Raw genomic sequence first — 19725 nt, 5'->3', positions numbered from 1 at the left:
GCCGCTCCTCCTCGGTGCTGTGGGTCCGCCTCCGCGGAGGACGCCACTCCTCCCCTGCGTGGCGCGCATTCCTCCCCGCGCACAGCTCCGTCCCGCCGGCGCCGGCGTCCCCCCCCCGGCCTCCCGACGCCCGCACCCAGATCCCCCTCGGCGCCGCCCTCTTCCTCCCGTGCAGGCGCGCCTGCCTTGTCGTCCTCCCCCCGGCCGGCCTGCCGCCGTCGTCCCCGTCGCCGTCGGCCCGGCCGCCATGCCCGGCTGCCAGGCCCTCCTCCTTCTCGCGCCTCCGTCTCGACATCCGCACCATCACCTCGATCCGCACAGCCGGCCGCCGCCACGCCAGACATATCGCCGGCCCGTAAACCCTGGAATCAGGTGACGTTAGCACGTCCCGGTGCTGACGTCACCTTTTTTTTGATTTTTTAGGTATTTCTATAAAATTGTACAAAAATTTAGAAAAAATAGTATAAAACTTAGAGAAATGGTAGAAAATCTTGGAAAGCTTTAGTAATTCTATAAATGGTAGAAAAATTGGTTTTGTTAGAAAATTTGGTGAAAATGTTAGAAAAACTTAGAAACCTTTAGTAATTCTATAAATGGTAGAAAAATTCGTGCGAAAAATTATGAAAATAGTAGAAAAATAGTTGAAAATCTTAGAAATTGGTTATCAAAATGGAAAAGGTTCCATGTCACTTTTTTTTACAGGCAAAATTATGGAAATTATGAAAATAGCTGAAAATGTATATGAAAATTATGGAAAATGTAGAGAATTTTAAATATAGCTAAAAATAGTATTATGGTTGTAGAAAAATTATAGAAAATAGAAAATTATTGCTTAGGTATATTGTAGAGAACTATGTCTTTATATCTTGTAGTAATTATGGATATTATACAAAAATCTTGTATATTGTAGAAAATTTCATATCTTTACGGGCTTCACATTTATTGTTTTATTTGGTATTGTTGAATTGTGTATTTTATGAAATATATTTGAAGTAAATTTTGTCTTGTACTGCTTTATCTATTGAATTTATAATTTTTTTTGTAAATTTTAGGTTGCTATATTATAAACAGGTGAAATTAGTAGAAAATAGTAGAAAATCTTAGAAATTGGTGAAAATAGTAGACAAATAATACAAAAATAGTTGAAAATCTTAGAAAATTTAGGGCAAATTTTATAAAATTCCACGGGACATTTTATAAAATTATTGCTTAGGTATATTGTACAGAAGTATGTCTTTATATCTTGTAGTAATTATGGATATTGTACAAAAATATTATATATTGTAGAAAACTTCATGTCTTTACGAGCTTCACCTTTATTGTTTTATTTGGTATTTTTGAATTATGTATGTTATGAAATGTATATGATGTAAATTTTGTCTTGTACAGCTTTATCTATTGAACTTCTAATTTTCTTTGTAAATTTTAATTTGCTATACTATAAATAGGTATAATTAGTAGAAAATCTTAGAAAATTCAGGGCACATTTTATAAAATTCCAGGGCACATTGTATATAAGATGTATATGATGTAAATTTTAGAAATTTTGTCCATGTATGCGTTGTGCGGCTTTATCGATGGTGCACTTGTAATTTTTTTTATACATTATTAATTAGTACAAAATTGCATATCAAACATATGTTGATTCATAAAGGAAACGAAATGGAACCCTTTCGCCGTGACGACGACGAGGCCTTTCTTGCGGACATAATTGGTACGGGCACGCACCACAACGAAGAGGATACTGCCGAGGACGATGGCAGCCAATACCTTAACGATACTGGCGATGGCGATGATAACCAGACAAAACAAACGACTGTGCAAGATGATAGCGCAGAGGTATATACAATTCGTGCTTATATATATAAACATACGTATTAATTCTGTATGTAGGTACAATGCGTACTAAATACATATTTTTTAGGTATCCGAATCGACTAGGAAACCAAAACGGAAACGAGGGTCGAAGAAAATCATGGAGGGGCACACTATTATAACTTCATTGAATCCTGACGGTGAACCAAAGTCTCCGAAGGGTGTGAAGACGACATTTCTTGTATCCATATGTGTATATATCTAACATTTCTTGTATCCATATGTATGTATCAACAGTTTCCTCTGGATCCTACTTGTGATCGAAATCGATCGGTCCCGAGTTACTGTATGGGACTCCTTGAACAAGCCACCAGAATTATATCAAAATTTCGTAGACATCATGCAAATGGCATGGTCTCGGTTCCTCAAAACACAATTAGGAGTCGCGTCAACACCGACTGAGCCTGAATTCAACTATAACAAGCCGGTACGAATATCGCACATCTACTTTCATTTATTCAAACAGCATGAATATTTCATAACATGTATATATGTATATATGTATATTGTGTTTGAAACTGAAACAAGGAACCAACCTCTGCGGATACTACGTATGTGAGCACATGTACTTTTTTTGCAGAGATACCAAGAGGGTGACACAAGAAAACTTCGAAGTATGTATAACATTAGTAACAATTTCTTGTATCTAATTCCATGCAGGTACTAAATTAAACTATTGGTATTTATTTGTTGTTGACAGATTTGGAGACTGAAAGAGAACCTCATCGAATCGGAAAGAATCAGGGCAATTCAAGAAGCACTATGTGGATTCCTGTTGGATGAGGTGATAAATCCAAAAAGTGAATTTTATTCCGATCCAATGATAAGTGTGGCTCGAGCTGATAAACTCAACAAACGCCGCAAGAAGGATGCCGGTGCCGATGACGATGCGGATGATTAGAATTATTGAAGAATTTGTCGGAAAAAACTTATGAGAATTCATACTTGTAAATATTATTGTCTTTTATCCTTGTATGTATATAATTTCTAACATTTCTTTTATCCATGTATGTATATGTACATAATTTTTTTATTTGCTTTGCTCCATATACAAATACAAATTCTAGATACGAGTACGAGTACGAATACATAAACCGCTGCGAGTACGACTAATAATACTAATTAATTGAAATTAAAAGGAAAAGAGAACAAATATAAAGCATCAAAAAGAAAAAAATCGTTTAGTGCTCGGCCTAGCTGCTGGCGTGGCCAGCAGTTTAGTACCGGTTGGTGTTACCAACCGGTACTAAACGGGCCGTTTAGTACCGGGCCAGCTGACCAGTACTAAGTGCGCGTGCATTTAGTACCGGAGGAGCGGTACCGGTGAAGAAACCGGTATAAACCGGAGGTTCCCGACCGGTACTAATGAGAGATTTTCTAGCAGTGCGAGCTCCGCAGCTGCTGCCGCGCGGAGCTGGACCGGGACGAGCCCTGGTGCACCACGCGCAGCGGGCTCTCCAGGGCGCGCAGCACGTTGCGCGCCGTGGGGCGGCGCGACGGCTTGGCACTCAAGCACGTCTTGGCGATCACGGTGACCGCCCACACCTCCTCCAGGTGGTCCTCGTCCACCAGGAGCAGCGGGTCCATGATTGCCGTGATGCTCGCCCGGTCGCTGACAGAATCCAATCAGCGAGAGCGAGAGGGATTAGACACACGCGAACACAGTGGAGAACATGGTGAACTTGGTGCTGCAAAGTGACAGCTTTTTTGTTGATGCATTGCACTAATATATGAATGATTACATGGCCATTAGAGGCCGAGAAAACCACGGCACGTTCGTGCTTGGCCGCTGCCATCCCAACGCCCTGGGACGTGCCGTGAAGAGCGCGCGACATGCGTGTTGTGCGCGTCCAGCCCGTGGTAACCGCGCACGATGCAACTAACTGAGTAACAAACTAGAACAAAGCATGCTCAGGGTTTATTCTAACATTCTCCTAAACCTGAGCTGCACGACACCAACTCCTTCATGCCGATCTTATTAGAATTAAACAAAATATGCATAGAACATGGTGTAAGAACTCAATTTATACTCGAGAAGTTGACGGTCAGAACGTGAAAAAAATTTCATCGCCTGAAGTCTCCGAGTGAGTGCGGCGCAATAGTAACAGGACAGATGTCCCGTTGGTTCTTCTCTCTCTCTTTTTTTTTAAACTCGCCATGTGCATGTTGAAGATTTGCATCTGTGCATGCGGTAGCTCTATCAGCCGCATGATTTTTGTTCCAGTTAACGGGACGACACACTACTACAGAATAGGCCTTTGTTCCAAGTCATTTATCCCGGTTACCTTTGGGCCCGGGACAAAAGGTGGCTTTTGTCCCGGGTCCAAAGGCTAGCCGGGCCAGCGGGGGGGACAGAGGCCTTTTGTCCCGGGTGGAGCCACCAACCCGGACAAAAGACCCCCCTTTTGTCCCGGTTGGTGGCTCCACCCGGGACAAAAGGTCCAACCCCTTTTATCCCGGTTGGTAACACCAACCCGGACAAAAGGGTGACCCTTTTATCCCGGTTGGTGGTACCAACCGGGACAAAAGGCCCCTTTTGTCCCGGTTGGTGTTACCAACCGGGACAAAATGCCCCTCCACGTGATAGTTCAAAAGAGAGTTATTCTTTACTGAGTCACATGTACTACTTAGTTGAGTTGGCAAGAAAGCCATGTGCTAGGCAATAGGTCTTGAGTTCCAATCCCGCAGGGCGCAAATATTTTTTAGCGCGAGGGACATTTTGTCCCGGTTCTACCACCCGGGACAAAAGCCTCCAGCGCTTTTGTCCCGGCGACCGAATCCCGGTTCCAAAACCGGGACAAATGGCCATATGAAACCGGGACAAAAGGCTGTTTTTGTAGTAGTGACAATACACCCGTGTACACAATGTTTTTATTTTCTTACTCTTTTGCATGTGCATGCATGCAGGCGATGATTGGGTCATATTGGAGTAGTTTTTTTTTCTTTTTTCTTTTCCTATTCTTTTATTTCTTTCCTTCATTATTTTCTTTTTCTTTTCATATTTTTTATTGTACGCATGCGTATACAAAGTATTTTTCCTTTCACTTTTTATTTTCACTTGTTTTCCTTTTTATTTGTATCTTAATTCTTTTTTATCTTTTTGAAACTTTTTTCTACTTCTTTTCATCATTCTACGATTGATATTATAAAATTTATATTTGATTGGATTATCTGCTATACAAACTATGTATCCACAATGAAAATTATGCTTATAAAATGTTATTTTTACAATATAGATGCATTTGATCTGATATAAAACTATTTATCATTGTATAACTAATGTGTTTGCAACACGAAATTATATGTTCGCTTTGTAGATTCAATTGGTCCGTGATGTTAACTTATTTGTTCGTGATAACCATCTTTCATTATTATCCAATACAATCAAATGTTCGCGATGTGTAATATTTTGGTCGTTGTACATTATTATTTGTTCGTTATGTTTAACCCTTCTGTTCATATGAAATAATCAGTTGTTTGTGTTGTTAAAATATTTATTTCCAGTAGCCAAAATTCATTATTGAGTATTAAAAAATATTTTTTAAAAAAAATATCGTGCAAACGTAGGCAAGTGTGATCTTGTTTTAAAAATCTTGTTACAAGAAAGATAATGGTGCAACCCAAATTTAATTTTGATACTTGATTTAAAACTTATAGTTTTTTTAGTAACGAATATGCACGCATGTGGGTGACATCATCATCTCTATCATCTTTTGCATGGACAGAATCTTTCTCTAGATGGAAGCGATTTTTCTAGATGGAAGCGTGGAACGTACAGTTAATGGACTTAATTGTGACCCAAATTGCTATCTAGAGATATGCTTACAGTGATGGTTTAAGCAAACATCGCCTGCAGCAATGTATAATCGCACCTTGTGCACCCACACTACTACAATTCTGGATTTTGCAAGACACTTAAAAATGGCCTCTGAGGCGTTTATACTGGCCGAACGCCTCTGTTAATGGTGCCAGGGGCGCCCCTTGTGGAAACACCTCTGTTAATGTATTAATAGAGGCGGTCGCCGTAACGAAACCGCCTCTGTTAATATTCAAATGATACTTGCAATAGCTATTGGGTTCTGCTTTTCTTGTTTCAAGATTTGAGATCCATCTTGTTTCATTTGTATAGCATGGGTGTCATGGGCCACTGGAATGTATTCATGATCTATCCTCAGGACAGAAAGGCTGTCATATTCGACTCCTTGCGCGAAACGAACAAAGAGGGGTACAAGGATTTTGAATACTGTCTGCGATAGTAAGTGACGACAAATTCTTTTATGCACTTTCTTTTATGCACTCAATGTACATATCAAAATTGTTGCTAACACCATTGGTTTGTATACAGCGCTTATAGGAAATACGTGGAGGACCCCGAATCCTATGATCGGAGGTCCGAGAAAAAGAAGCAGAAGTATGGCACAAAATTGCGCATTAGGCGACAATTCCCGGTATGTATGAAGAATTGTATGTGGTACTTTATCGTGTATGATATAAGTGTACTAATGACTATGTGTTACATGCATGCAGTGCGCCAAGCAACCTGAAGGGTCAGTTCTGTGTGGATACCATGCTTGTGACTACCTCAGGCGTTGCGGAGAGTACAGCCGCAGCTGGCGACAACTCAAAAAATCTACGGGATATTGGAGAAGGCAAAAGGTGGACAAGACAATCATCAAATATACAATATCTGACATTTCTAAGTTTGTTACTGATGAATGTTTTTCTGTTGACGAGAAAGTCTTTAATCACGAGAGTGAGCTCGCAACAGAGCCGAAGTACAAGAGCCTATGCAACTGGAGAACCGAGCACCAAATGAAAGACTACAAGTTACCGGATCTCTTTTGATTTTTGTAAACTTGTGTTATGAGTGAACTATGAACTCTGTGAATGTAATATGAACTTTGTGGCATGCATGCATCAATCGTGGATATTCATATGAATGGATGTAATATGAACTGTGTTATTATTTCATATGAATGGATGTTTTCATCCTTTGTACGCATGTCTACTGATTTGATTTTTGTATGTGTTTAAAATTCAAATTCTGGATTTCTTTCTGATTCAAATCACAAATGAAATAAGGTTTTTTTATTTGTGAAAACATTAACGCGAACGCCTCTGTAAATGCGCATTAACAGAGGCGATCATCATAACACGAACGCCTTTGTAAATGATCATTAACAGATGCATTTTCTGTAACCCAACCGCCTCTGTTAATCGGCATTAACAGAGGCATTTGTGTAACCGCCTCAGTAAATGATCGATTGACACTGACGGTAGGTCTGAGGCGTTTGCTTTGCACGCCTCAGAAAATAGATTTTACACACCTCAGTTAAGTTTATTGTAGTAGTGCCAGCTTTGTGAATCGATCTAGTATTCTATTGGCCCTTTTTATATATGATGGGGTAAAATAGGAATACACAATCTATTACGAGTAAGTATTATAACAGGCTACAAGTAAACTAAATGTTGAGGTGGAGAAGAGAGTAGAGAGAGAGGAGTAGCGGAATGTAACCTTACAGCCGACTTCGACATCCAAATTTGCCGAATCACTCATGTTATGATCTTCTACATTCTAGGTCTATGTGTTTCGTCATCTAGCTTACCCAAATTCAATAGCTCTAATTTGGAAGCCTCAGTGAGAAAGTAAAGATCCTTCCCCCTTTGGAAGCCTGTGGGCGAGGAGGGAATCGAACCCCTCCCCCACCCCACACACACAATGGTTCGTAGGCACGTGCTCTAATTTTCTGAGCTACAGACCAACCCCATCTCCACTGGATATCTATCTTGAGTACCTAAAAGGAACCTTCTTCTCCTCAGCCATTTCATTTCGGGTTAAGAAGATGAGAATAAGAACAAAAAAATAGTATGAGAGAGACAAATGGATCATATATTAATGATGAAGGACTAACTACTATACGAATAGGCTGAGAGGTAGACTGCAATGATCCCTGCAGCCAGCAGCCGACTGAATTATTAAATTTGTTATATGGCTAGAATACAGGTCCACCTCGTGGCCTCGTGATCTAGCACAAGAATACTGTTGGACAACATCGGCGTGCGGGAGGAGATGAAGATGTGCAACTTTTTCAAGACTTTTAATGGCCTGCAACGATACAGGGCTCCTACTGGATTATTAAGTTTGCTATATGGCCAGAATACAGGTCCACCTCGTGGCCTCGTGATCTAGCACAAGAATATTGTTGGACAACATTGGCGTGCGGGAGGAGCTGAAGATGTGCAACTTTTTCAAGACTTTTAATGGCCTGCAACGATACAGTGCTCCTAGATTCCCTTTTCTTTGGCACACAACTGTTCCATGGCTATAGCATACCCGTTTAGCATAGCTTCAGCTTTCTTGAAAATAGTTGGTGAAGGAAGTTCTCTAGTGAAATTGAAGTTGTCTTGAAAAACATTTGGCAAAAAAACTAATGTGGCTTCATCCTGCTAGTGGAAGCACATGGACGACTTCAAGTTTAAAACTAGTCCAAAAAAAGCCATTTGGTATAGTTCCATATGAAGCTATGCACCAAAAGGGACGACGTCATCTTTCGCTTAACTATGCCAAAGGGCACGAGATCATCTTTCACTTCTTCAAACGTGCTCTCTCGTTCTCTCTACAAATGATGCCTCAAAACGAAGGAAAAAAGCTTAGCACATCATGTAGTGTGCTTGAATCTCAATAATTCCGTTTAATGAGTATGTCTTTGAAAGATTGCTAGCCACATGTTCCACGTGGCTTGTCGACGTTATTGCACATGGAAATTTAGAAGTTGCTATCCCTCCCTCCACGGTCAATGTGGTATTTAATTTAATAAGGTACAAACCATTGTTGTATGGGCCCAGAGCATCAGGAAGGGATGATACGTCGTACCCAGCCCATGACTGAGCGACAAATTCAGCCCACTGAAGCGAAGCACCCCTAGCTTCTTTCATGATTTCATCACCGGCATATGTTGCACTTGCATTGATACGCATGCAGAGGTGGTAATGGGCCATGGCCCTAGTGGTCTCTTCACAGTCCAACAAAACTCTTAAATTTTTTAGTTTAAAATTGTATAAGATTAAAACCCGTTCCTTAGATTTTCTAATTCAAAATGTTAGGCCTTTACCATTCCTATACGCATGATGGGCATGGAGCGACAAATGGAGCGTCAATCAGCTGGTTATATTTCTTATGGCGAAACGTTTCACTTGATCTTCAAGTCCTACACGTTATCATAGGCAAGGTACTCGATTGTTCTCTAAATTTATTATAGGAACTAACGACATACACTCTCTTATAGCATAGACATCGCGTCACCGATAACAATTTGTGTGGGGTGACTTCTTCAATCATTCTGTTCAGCTGGTTTGTCAGCCAACCAGCCAACGGTGTTTTTTTCGCACATCAAATCAGCATCAGTCATCAGCCAGCAATCGATCAACAATATTTTTCTCTTACAACATATCGGCACCAGCTAACAGCCACAGCCAGCCGAACAGAGAATATCAAAATCAACCGGATCAATTCTTTATGATGCTCATATGATAAGGTGTGATGTGTGCATACATGCGCGTCACCGGAATAAGTATATGTGCGCGGCGTATTTGAGCCATGTTTTGATGTGGTGACGTGATGAATCAAAACAAAAAACAAACAAAGTTAGGATAAGAAAAGCATAGAGAGATATCACAACAGCCCGATTCGACGAGGGCGAAGCCTCAAGAAAGGAATGACAACCACTGAAGCAACACAAAAATTAACGCACTGGTGTAACTGCTTTATATTCAAAATCTCCCATCACATAGTTATAGGGGGTATTTATAGTCCAACGGCTCACCTACTCATTGACCTAAAAACCTCTAAATGCCCCTTAACTGCCACATCTAAGAATATTCCAGGGATAATCTAGTAATGTTACAAAACCGACATGAGTAGTGGATTACAACTGGACTCAACATTCCATATAATTTTCTGACAGTGGCCCCGCTTCGCTTCGCGCCCCTTCATCGCTAGAGCCTTCATTGGCTCCCTCTTTGACTCCCTTTCCGAGGGGGGTCCGTGGGACCGCTTCGCTTCTCGCCTCTTCATCTGAACACTCCGTCTCTTCGCCGGCTTTCGGTGGGACTCGTTTGTGTTCTTCTATCCTCTGCTCTTGGGTCTTCGGACGAGCCCCCTTCGACTCCCTTCGCTTCGATGCTTGCTTCGCCACGCTGGATCGCTTCATCTCGCGAGCGGTCGAGTCCCTTCGGCGATGGGCGAAGATAGCGTCTCCAACAAGCACATCGTGTAAGTTACGTATGAATCCATTAATATTGTAAAGCAATTTAATTTAATTAATACTATAGTATTAAAATTTCAGTTCAGTTTTAAAATTTCAGTTTATTACAGACTTGTTTCTAAATTAATTATAAATTAAAATAGAATTAAGTTTTGGATAGTGAAATATAGTATTAAACTTGTTTCTAAATATTGCAGCATAAGGCAATGACTCCCTCCAATTTTGGAGGATTTTCATGGACCGAAGAAAAATCTAGTATAACACTTGAGATCATGACACATCTTGTAATCAGTAAGAAATTGGATTTATTAGCAGATGGTACGATAGAGATGGTGTTGTCAAAATTAGCTGAGTTTAAAGATTTCACATTGTTTCGAGGTATTACAACGCAAGATGTAAATGAATACCTGCTAAAACGTCGGAAGATATACATGAGGGTATGTCAACTAGCGAATCATCCTAATGTTATTGGATTCTTACAAAGTACTTATAAGATATGTATGCGGTCAGAGGTATATGAGATGCACACTAAGGTAAGTCTTATTCAGTTCTAATCCCGTCCGTCATTTGTAATCCATATTTACGAAATAGTAAAATAATTGTGTAATTGTATGCTAGGATTACCCCGAGGACACGGAGTTGATTAACAAATCGATACCAAATTTCCGTAAATTGGTATGTATCTTCGGTGGACTTATGCCGCAAACTAGACGAAGGAGGTGGAGAAGATCTTCGGGTGATAGTTCTTGGCCTCCGCAAGAATAGATGACCGGTGGTTCGTCAAGTGTGGGGGGGGCTCTGCTTTTATATTGGGGGGGGGGGAGCCTGCCGCCCTCCTGCCGGGCGGTCGGCCTGCCTGCCGCCCCTCCACCGGGCGGTAAGGGCCTCCATACGATAGCACTCAAATTTTAATTACATATAGGTCCCTACCGCCCGGCAGGGTGGCGGTAGGGGGCCGCCCGCCCCGCAGACAGGCGGTAGGCCCTCTGCCGCCCTCCTGCCGGACGGTAGGGTTATAAAACTGTAAATTGTGAAACCAAAAATATATTTCTGTAAAAAATGTTTTTAAAAAATAGAAAAATAGAAAAAACGCCTTGCTACTCCCTCCTTCTCAAAAAAGATGTAATCCTAACGTTCAAATTTTATCCCAAAAAACATATGATCCTAGACTTGAGATCTACCTTTCTAGTGAGATCCACCTATTAAAAATAATTGCATGCCTTAAGTATTGTTCTCTATTCATCCATACTTGATCCGTTCAACAATTATAGAACCAAACACGCAAACTAATATTAGATGTAAAATTATCAAAATATCCTTTGTCTATTGTGATAGTGAATGGGGTGTTAGTTGTTTTTTTAAGAATCTTCCGAAAATTGTCTTGTCTTTTGTGGTAGATAGGTCAAAGTTAGTAAATTTTGTGGGACAAATTTTAAATTCTATAGTTGCAATTATTTTGGACTGAGGAAGTAGGTACAAATTAGTATATTACTAAAGCTCTAAGATTTGGAGCAATGGTGTGAGCCGTGGCCCCACGTGGGACCCACAACTATTCATATGGGACCCACATGGAACCCACGCACTATTTATGTGGGACTCATATACTATTTATGTGGGATCTACATACTATTCAAGCGGGATCCGCGCACAATGGTTGGTGGGACCCATAATTCCATTGAGTGGGTCACTTTATCTTTTTAAAAATATTTTGTTTCTTCCATTATTTGAAAATACAAAATATATTTAACTATTCTCTATATATAAAAATAATAACTAAATTTTGTATAGCATGTTCACATGTGCTAGCCCTACTATTTTTTTATACTTTGTTTTCACTTCGCAAACTCATAAAATATAATTGAATTTTTCATTCATTGCTAATTTTATCTTTCTTTTTCTGCTAAATCAATAACCAATGTAAGTCAATTCATAAACTATACCTACTGACACTAAAAAATAGTGAATTTCTAATAAAAAATATATGTACCTCTGTACCAAAAGCTTGGATTGCCGTGCTCCCAAACTCTAAATTACTATGCCTATTTACTGTAACTTTTAGATTTGATTCACTGCATCGATGCGATGTTGCTTTGAAAGAATAGCAGTTTTCTATTATTATTTTAGATCAATTTTTTGGTACAGGCGCAAATTCTCTGGACTTTTGAAGAATTCGTAATTTAGAGCCAAAGGGCAAATTTGTAATTTTACATCTAAACTAATCTAACCTCAAAAAACAAGTTTTACATATTTTCTAAGACGGAGGGAGTATACATCTACTCTTTCCTTGCATTCTCTGGATGTTTCTACAACATCAACTTCCGCATTTCTAACCTGCTCTCTCGCTCTCTCGTGTGCAGACACACTGAGCTCTATGGAGTATGCATTAGATTAGTGTCGGTGTCTAGATCTCGCGGCCCAGCACCAACTAGTAATAATATTGCGTGTCCCTATCTCTAGATGGTTGATGCAAGATGAAACACAATGTCACGTGGTTTATCCTGGTTTCGGCCGATGGGGCCGTACGTCCAGCAAAGGGAGTGAGCACTGTATTATCTTGCACCGGAGTGCTTGTAGTAGGGGGTACAAGCTTGGGCGAGAGAGGGAGAGAAGCTCCTAAGTCTCAGTGTAAGTGAGAGATGATTGAGGCAAGTGCCAATATGGGGAAGAACGCGCTTGAGTGGTGTCTCAGAGAGTTTTTACCCCCGTGGGAAGAGGTCCGCCTCCTCCTTTTATAGGCTCAAGGAGGGGCGGGTTACATGCACGTGATGTCTCTGGTTTTGTCATCCTCTCCCCAAATCGGGGGGAGCAGTTGGCAGTTCCTGTCGCCGAACACTGTGAGGCATGGCCACGGGCATGGTTGTCGTCCTTGGAAACTTTTAACCTTTCTTGGAACGTGTCCTCGTCCTGTGGCGTCCGTGGACGGCGTGGCGACAGCTACAGGGCGCGCTGTCCTCTGTGTTTGACCGGGCGGAGCACCGAGGGTGTTGCTGATGGCGGTCTTGTCCTGGTTAATTGCCGCATCGTGCTCGAGGGTCGTTGCCCATGCCTGCCGAGGGTCCTGCAGAGGGGGGAGTACAAAGGTTTGGTAGCACAGTGGCGGGCACAGTGCCTGTCATGTCCGCGCAGCGCTTGGCGAGTCCGCACAGCGCCGGGAGTGGTGGCATAGTGACCGGAGTGGGTGGATGGGATTCCGGTCACATCCGCTGTGCGGCGTGACTGCTGACGCCGTCTGACACCCACACCATGCCGCGGAGTGGCTCGCAATAAATGTGCTGGTCCCGTTGAGTGGGAGGGTTACAGTCCCATACTACCGAGGGGGCCCTCGAACGAGGCGGAGATTCCCCCGTACAGAGGCCCTGTGGAGGGCTTGGCGGAGGGGGGGAGTTCTCATGCTCTCCGAGGGTAAGCCTCTTACCCTCGAGCGAGGCGGAGATGCGGCGCGCTGCCAGGGGCCTCGGCGGGGAGGCCTCGGGCGAGACGGAGATCGCTCTGCGGCCTGTGAGGCCTCGGATGAGCCACGCTTCGGTGTTGGATGTGGGCCAAGCGCGTCTTTGGGACTTTGTCACTTGGAGAGAATTTGGACGTCCAAGCATAGATGATGACAAAGCACCCGGTGGGCCTTTGGACTGGTTGCCTAATTATGTTTTGCGTTTTTAGAGGTGTTTTAATCCCTAGGTTAGGGTGCCCCATACTATGGTACCCGACAATTAAAGTGCCGAGAAAATTAAACAATATGACGAACAAGCAAATTATGTGTCCAACTAAACTATATAATGCATAATGTGCATATATTTTCGTAAAGATAAGTAAATACAATCATTTCATTATGGATAACATGAGTATTTATGCAAAAATTAATTTACTACGGCCAACATGTCTTAAAGCAACTCCAAAAGAACATGTATACTACCCCTATTCCCCCTAATACCTTGTTTGGGAAGAAAAATAGAAAAAAAGCACTCCAACCAATCCCCAAAACCTCCCCCAATCTATTCGGGATGCCAAAAACAACCTGGTGACCATGTAAATCTTAGCACTCTGGTTCCTCCCCCAATGCGGCCCTCCTCTCTCTGTTCCCAGTTGCACGAGCAGCCGGACCCTTCCGGCGCGTGCGGCGGCAGGGTGAGGGGTGGTGCCGGCGTGTCAAAGGGACGCCGGCGGGTCGAGGGGTGCCGGTGGGGCTTCCGGCGGCAGCGCCGGCAGGTCGAGGGGTGGCAGCAGCGGCGTTGGACGATGGACGTCATCGGCCGTCGGGGCACCATCGTGCTTGCCAACGCCTTCTTCATGGCCGTCGTGCGGGTCATGTCGATGTGTGGTAGCTATTGGGTGTCCTTGGCCGCGTGCTTTGTCACCAGTGTCGACGTCGGGTTTGGGCTCGCCGGCTTACCGCTGTGCCTCGGCTGGCGCGTCATGTTCGCCCTTTTGGGGGACAACATTTTAGCAACTTTTGGAGTTGCTCTAAATCAATTGATTATCTATCTATCTATACTATAAGAATCCAAAAAAATTGAAATTATTATGTAATTAGAAAAAACACATCCCCTCTCACAGTGTCCCCACCTATGGGGAAGGTTGACAAGCAAATCTGGTGATGAGGGAAAAAACAGCGATTCTAAAATGTTTCCCGTGATTTCACCTGTTTTTTTCACCATAGAGTTATCTACCCGCCCGCCTTACCCACCCCGAAATTGACGGATCGCTCCCGCCCGGTTCACTTCGCCCTCGCAAATGACGGTGAAATTAAGCGCTAGAATTGCGGGGATAGGACGGAGGATCTCCATCGGCTTGGAGCCTTCGAGGTTGTCGACCCCGCCGCCCTGCGCCCACAGCCTCGTCGGGTTCCTGCCGCAGCGGGTGCGGGAGGGCGCGCTGCCGCAGCAGCCACCGGACGCGGAAGGAGGAACAGATGCCCAGCCGCGTGCCGCCAGCTTCCCCAGTCCGGCCTTCCCGGCAGCGCCTCCCTCCACGGCATCTTCCCCGTCGCGCGCCGTCCGGCCTGTCCCCGCGCAGCCGAGCAAGATCTGGCGGGTTCGTGAGATCCCCTCCCTCGCACCATCCCTTGAAATCATGGGGAAGCACCAGTCTCGCTGCAACATCGTCTTCCTCCTCCAGCAACACCGTCTTCTCCCCGTTCTCCCTCCACGTTGCGCTCAGCCTCCTCGCCACCGGCGCGGGCGGCGCCACGCGCGACCAGATGCTCGCCGCACTCGGCGGAGGGGACGAGCAGGGGCACGAGCACTCGCGCTCCTTTAGCCAGCCGGTGGGGCCGCTGTCGCCGCAGTACGGAGTCTACTACGGCCAGGACCCGAGCGCGGGCTAGCAGGGAGGAGGGTACGCTGAACCATAACCAGCCCCGGCATACCAGGCCCCGCCGGCCGTGAAGCCGCGGTAGCTGGATCGCCGGTACTCGCGGATTGCCGACGGTTACCACTCGATGGATCAGGTAAGCCTGCAATTATTTGTCCTTGATGAATCATAGCATCAGCTGCGTGTCTATGCCTTCCGTTTGGATGTTGGTTGGATCTTACTTAGTGGCAGCACGGTGAATCGGATCGATTTGAACTCAACGCTGGCTCACTGAGGTCTTGTCTAGATCTCGGAAGTCCCCAGTATTTTCTCATCTTACTACCAAGTTTGTAGACCATGACTGATTTCTCCTCCTCCGTAGTTCCTCAATCTACGGTGAATTGAAATGTCAATGGAGATTAAAGAGCTCCCTCCTAGGTCAGGCGATTTGATGTAGCGCAAATTCAGATTGGGATGGCGGGTTAAATGGGTGTTCAACGATAGATTACTGTTGTTGAAGAATTCGTGCACACGAAAGTAGATAGACTACTTTATGGCCACGGTTCATTGGAAAAATACAAAATATTTCTCTTCAAGATTGGCAACTCGGCATTATCGGGAGCTCTCCAGCCTTTGACTTGCTGTTGTGTTTGGTTAGAGTTGCTGAGTTGTCTGATTGCCTGGTTTTCTTCTCGCCAAAGTAGTAGCTGGGCTCATGGAAGCAACCTCATGGCACATTACATATGTTTCATAATTTTCTACTCTCGAATTAACTCTTTACATCCGCCCGCCATATCTAATTATTGTAATGTGGACTACACCTTATTGAAAGTCACTGTTGTAATTGATCGTTTATTGATGAAAAGATTTATTATGTTCCATTAGTGCAAGTTTGAGGCACATACTAAATTCAGTTACTGATGATCAAAACTTTCCCTTTTGCAGGTTACTGATGCCCTAGCTTAAGCTGGTCTTGAATCATCAAATCTTATTGTCGGTATTGATTTCACAAAGAGCAACGAGAGACCTTGCAATGTTTTCTTTTTTTTAAAAAAGACATTGCAATGGTTTCTCAGAAGCTGCATTGATATAGGGAAGCTGCATCGATATAGGTAAATTGTACCACATTTGCGCTTGGCTGGAAAGTTGCTATTGCTCTGTTCAGCCATTTGACTGGATTGGACATGTGTGCTAATTCATCCTTTTGCAAATGATTCTGAACAGAAGGCAAGGGCGACACAGGCTGCGGCATCTTTGTTCCCTCCCATTCCTGTGTGCTCCCTGGTGCCGGCCGCCATCCAAATTCCTGCAAGGTATATGGCTATGCCATTGTGTGCTTGAATTGCTCAGTACTTTTATACATTGACTTGCCGATGATATATATACGTCAGTGCTTAAGCTGTTCCGATCTTGAATGACAAACACAAGAGAGCACCCATCTGGCTGTAGGTCTAGCATTGTTTAGAAGAATGTTACAAACATTGGATGTCAAGGAGCTTGGGATTTATTTTGCTGGTAGTCCGCAAATAGAAAATATATAATGTGGAAGTTTTATTTCAAAATCTTTGGAGGCTTTCAACCGTCATCTCAACTACTTACACAAAGAAGTTCGAGATAAGCATTGGCAAGTTTCTAGAAATGTTCAATGCTCCTGTCATTTCGTACAGTCAAAAGAAAGATACAGATTTTTACCTTTCCCTACAATTTGCACTTTTTTGCGGCTTAGTGCACAAATTTGAAGAAAAAAAGAGACATGTTCATTAATGTGGATTTATTATGTATAATCCATCCATGTGACTACACTGTATTCATTTTTCATGATTTTGAATCAGCTTCAAGATTCTAGCAATGCTTAGTGCAATCCTTTATACCTTGTCATTCTTCATTATTAGGATTCAGTGCTGCTATTTATTTACTTAAACCCTCGATTTTCATAAAGTGCTTTAAAACATTGATGCATGGTATTTTTTTACATTTTCAGCCATTGTGTCACTAGAGATCAAGCTGGTGAGGATATATTTTCCATGTTCCTGGCCTGGTTTATGATTATGTACCTAAATTTAAGAAGTGTTCCATATTTAAGTGAACCAGATTTAAAATGCCATTTAACTCAATAAGAAGTGCTCCAGATTTAAGTGTTGCATATTATGCTTTTTGCTTTCTACTCCAATGTAGATCTATTTGGACTTTTCCTTTCTACCTTGCTGGGTACCTCGAAATAGAATTGTGCATACCGTTTAACCTTTGATGTAATGTCAATCAATGGTAACCTAACCATCCAAATTGATTAATGAAGTGAATAAAACTGAGCTAAAGTTGTCATGCACTTAGATTGATATTGGAGTTGGGATACGATTTTTATAGCTGAAACATGAGTTGTCACAGTGATAATTCGATTACATGGTGGATGGTTCGTTTTGCTCTGTGTTACAGTACTATTTAGCAGAATTTAGAATAGCTCTGGGTCCAATATTTCCATTGCCAGTGTCGCCAGATCTTGTCCTGCTCATGGCTTCGATCGGCCGTACTCTACTCTTGGTTTCCAAACAGCGAGGAGCGGATCTTGTACCGTTCACGGCTAGCAATGTTCCTGTAGTGGTTCTGATTCTGCACAGGTAGCTTTTTTCAATGTACACTGTTGTTCTGAACTGATTACACACTCATCAAATCATTTGTGAATTTGGACAGCCATATCAACACGATTAACAAGATCTTTGCTAGATCTTATGATGGACAGATAATATGCGGCAAAATTATCTGTAATCAGTAGACATTGCATAGCAGTTTCTGTCATTTTACAAACAAAACTGGTTTTGCTTACTGCCTTTTATAGCAAATCTATACTATAAGGATCCTAAACTAATAAAAACACCATGCACCTGAAAATTTTCCCCTTACCCCTCACAGTGTCCCACCTGTCGGGTGTCGGGTAGGTGGACATTGAAATCAGGGTGCGTGCAGCGTATTCAACACTGGTGGACTCAAACTATTGTAGTATTGTCCAATCTGGACTTTCATCTTCTTTTTAATATAATTGGCAGCTCTTCTGCCATGGCCGGCCAGCTATACGCCTGGTGATGGGCCTACACACTCACGCATATGTGCCTTGCTAACAACATACACCATGGTACTTGGGCAGAATGAGAATACCAGCTATGAGAGGCTAAATGCTATGCGACATAGGACAAGAGGATTACTCATGGGCAGGTACAGGTTCCTTCAGCTCGTGTAGGGACCAAAAGTGAATTTGGTGAATTTGCTATGAATGTGAAAGCTTAGCCTTAGCATAAGAAAGCTTTGCGATTCAGTAGGTGATTTGTCTAGGTGAGGAAAGTGTGGTGTGATTGGCCTCTAAATTCTTGGCATGCTTGATCAAATCTGATCATTATCATAGAACAAACAGGTTCATTTTATTATCTTCCCAGCTAGCTTTTTTCAATAACAATTCTGCATTTAATAAAAATATGTAAATCTTTTTTAGATAAAAATACCTATAAATACTTATAATGTCTTCAATGAACATTTAGGAAATTCTTGATCTTGGTGATATGCCTTCGGTACCTTGAAGCACGAAAATGTTTATGTAAGTGCCTTATTTGGTGTACATTCTATGCTCCTTATTTGACCTTATTTAATTCATGTACTGTGGATTTTGAGTTGAGCTATGTATTGATCAAAAGTTTGTTATACTGGTTTTTCTATGCAAATGCCTTTTGAATTATTTTATTATTAATATAGAAGAGTCGAGTGACTTTGTCTACTATTTTTTTCTGTACCAAAATATAGCTATGGTCTTGGAAAAGTTTGGTAGTAACATCACTTTGCCTTTTATCTGATTTGAGCCATCCTGTTGCCTCAAGAACTTATCAGGGGGCCTGCCGCCCGGCAGGGGGCGGCAGGCTCCCGCCAAGGGTGTCCGTGCAAATAATTTTTTTTAAATTTACATATAAGTCCCTGCCGCCCTGCTGATGGGCGGCAGGCCCCCTGCCGCCCCCCTGCCGGACGGTAGGGGTACAAAACTGTAAATTGTGATATTGAAAATATATTTCTGTAAAAAATATTTTCGAAAAATATAAAAATAAAAAAGACGCCATAGGCATGACCAGCACGGAGTCACAAACGGAGCGTAAATCAGCACCAGCACGGAGTCAAAAACTCCAGGTCCAGCCCGCTTAAGCTCTGCCCGTCTTCGAGTAGAGCACAACCGGACAGCACGTAGCTGCAGCCGCCAGTACTTTGCCTGGTCCAGTAGTAGGATAAGGATTAGGGTCTAGTTTAGATGCAAAGTTCAAAATTTCAA

The 19725-nt window shown here is 42.8% G+C and overlaps 2 long non-coding RNA genes across 3 annotated transcripts; both read left to right on the top strand.

Moving 5' to 3' along the window:
• Positions 1-6110: 6110 nt before the first annotated feature.
• LOC120663049 lies at positions 6111-6565 on the top strand. The gene is made up of 3 exons (XR_005670293.1): positions 6111-6130; positions 6221-6323; positions 6403-6565. It is a non-coding gene; the product is annotated as an uncharacterized LOC120663049 (long non-coding RNA).
• An 8269-nt stretch (positions 6566-14834) lies between these two features.
• On the top strand, positions 14835-19158 carry LOC120663048. Of its 2 annotated transcripts, XR_005670292.1 has the most exons (4): positions 14835-15582; positions 16371-16537; positions 16650-16738; positions 17407-19158. It is a non-coding gene; the product is annotated as an uncharacterized LOC120663048 (long non-coding RNA). The 2 variants fall into 2 exon arrangements; XR_005670291.1 differs by having other exon boundaries at positions 14837-15582; positions 16650-19158.
• The last annotated feature ends 567 nt before the right edge of the window (positions 19159-19725 follow it).

Source organism: Panicum virgatum, chromosome 2N (genome assembly GCF_016808335.1).
Source record: "Panicum virgatum strain AP13 chromosome 2N, P.virgatum_v5, whole genome shotgun sequence".
Classification (NCBI taxonomy): domain Eukaryota; kingdom Viridiplantae; phylum Streptophyta; class Magnoliopsida; order Poales; family Poaceae; genus Panicum; species Panicum virgatum.
Note: the sequence above shows the minus strand (reverse complement) of the source record. Positions and strands in the feature narration are given on the sequence as shown.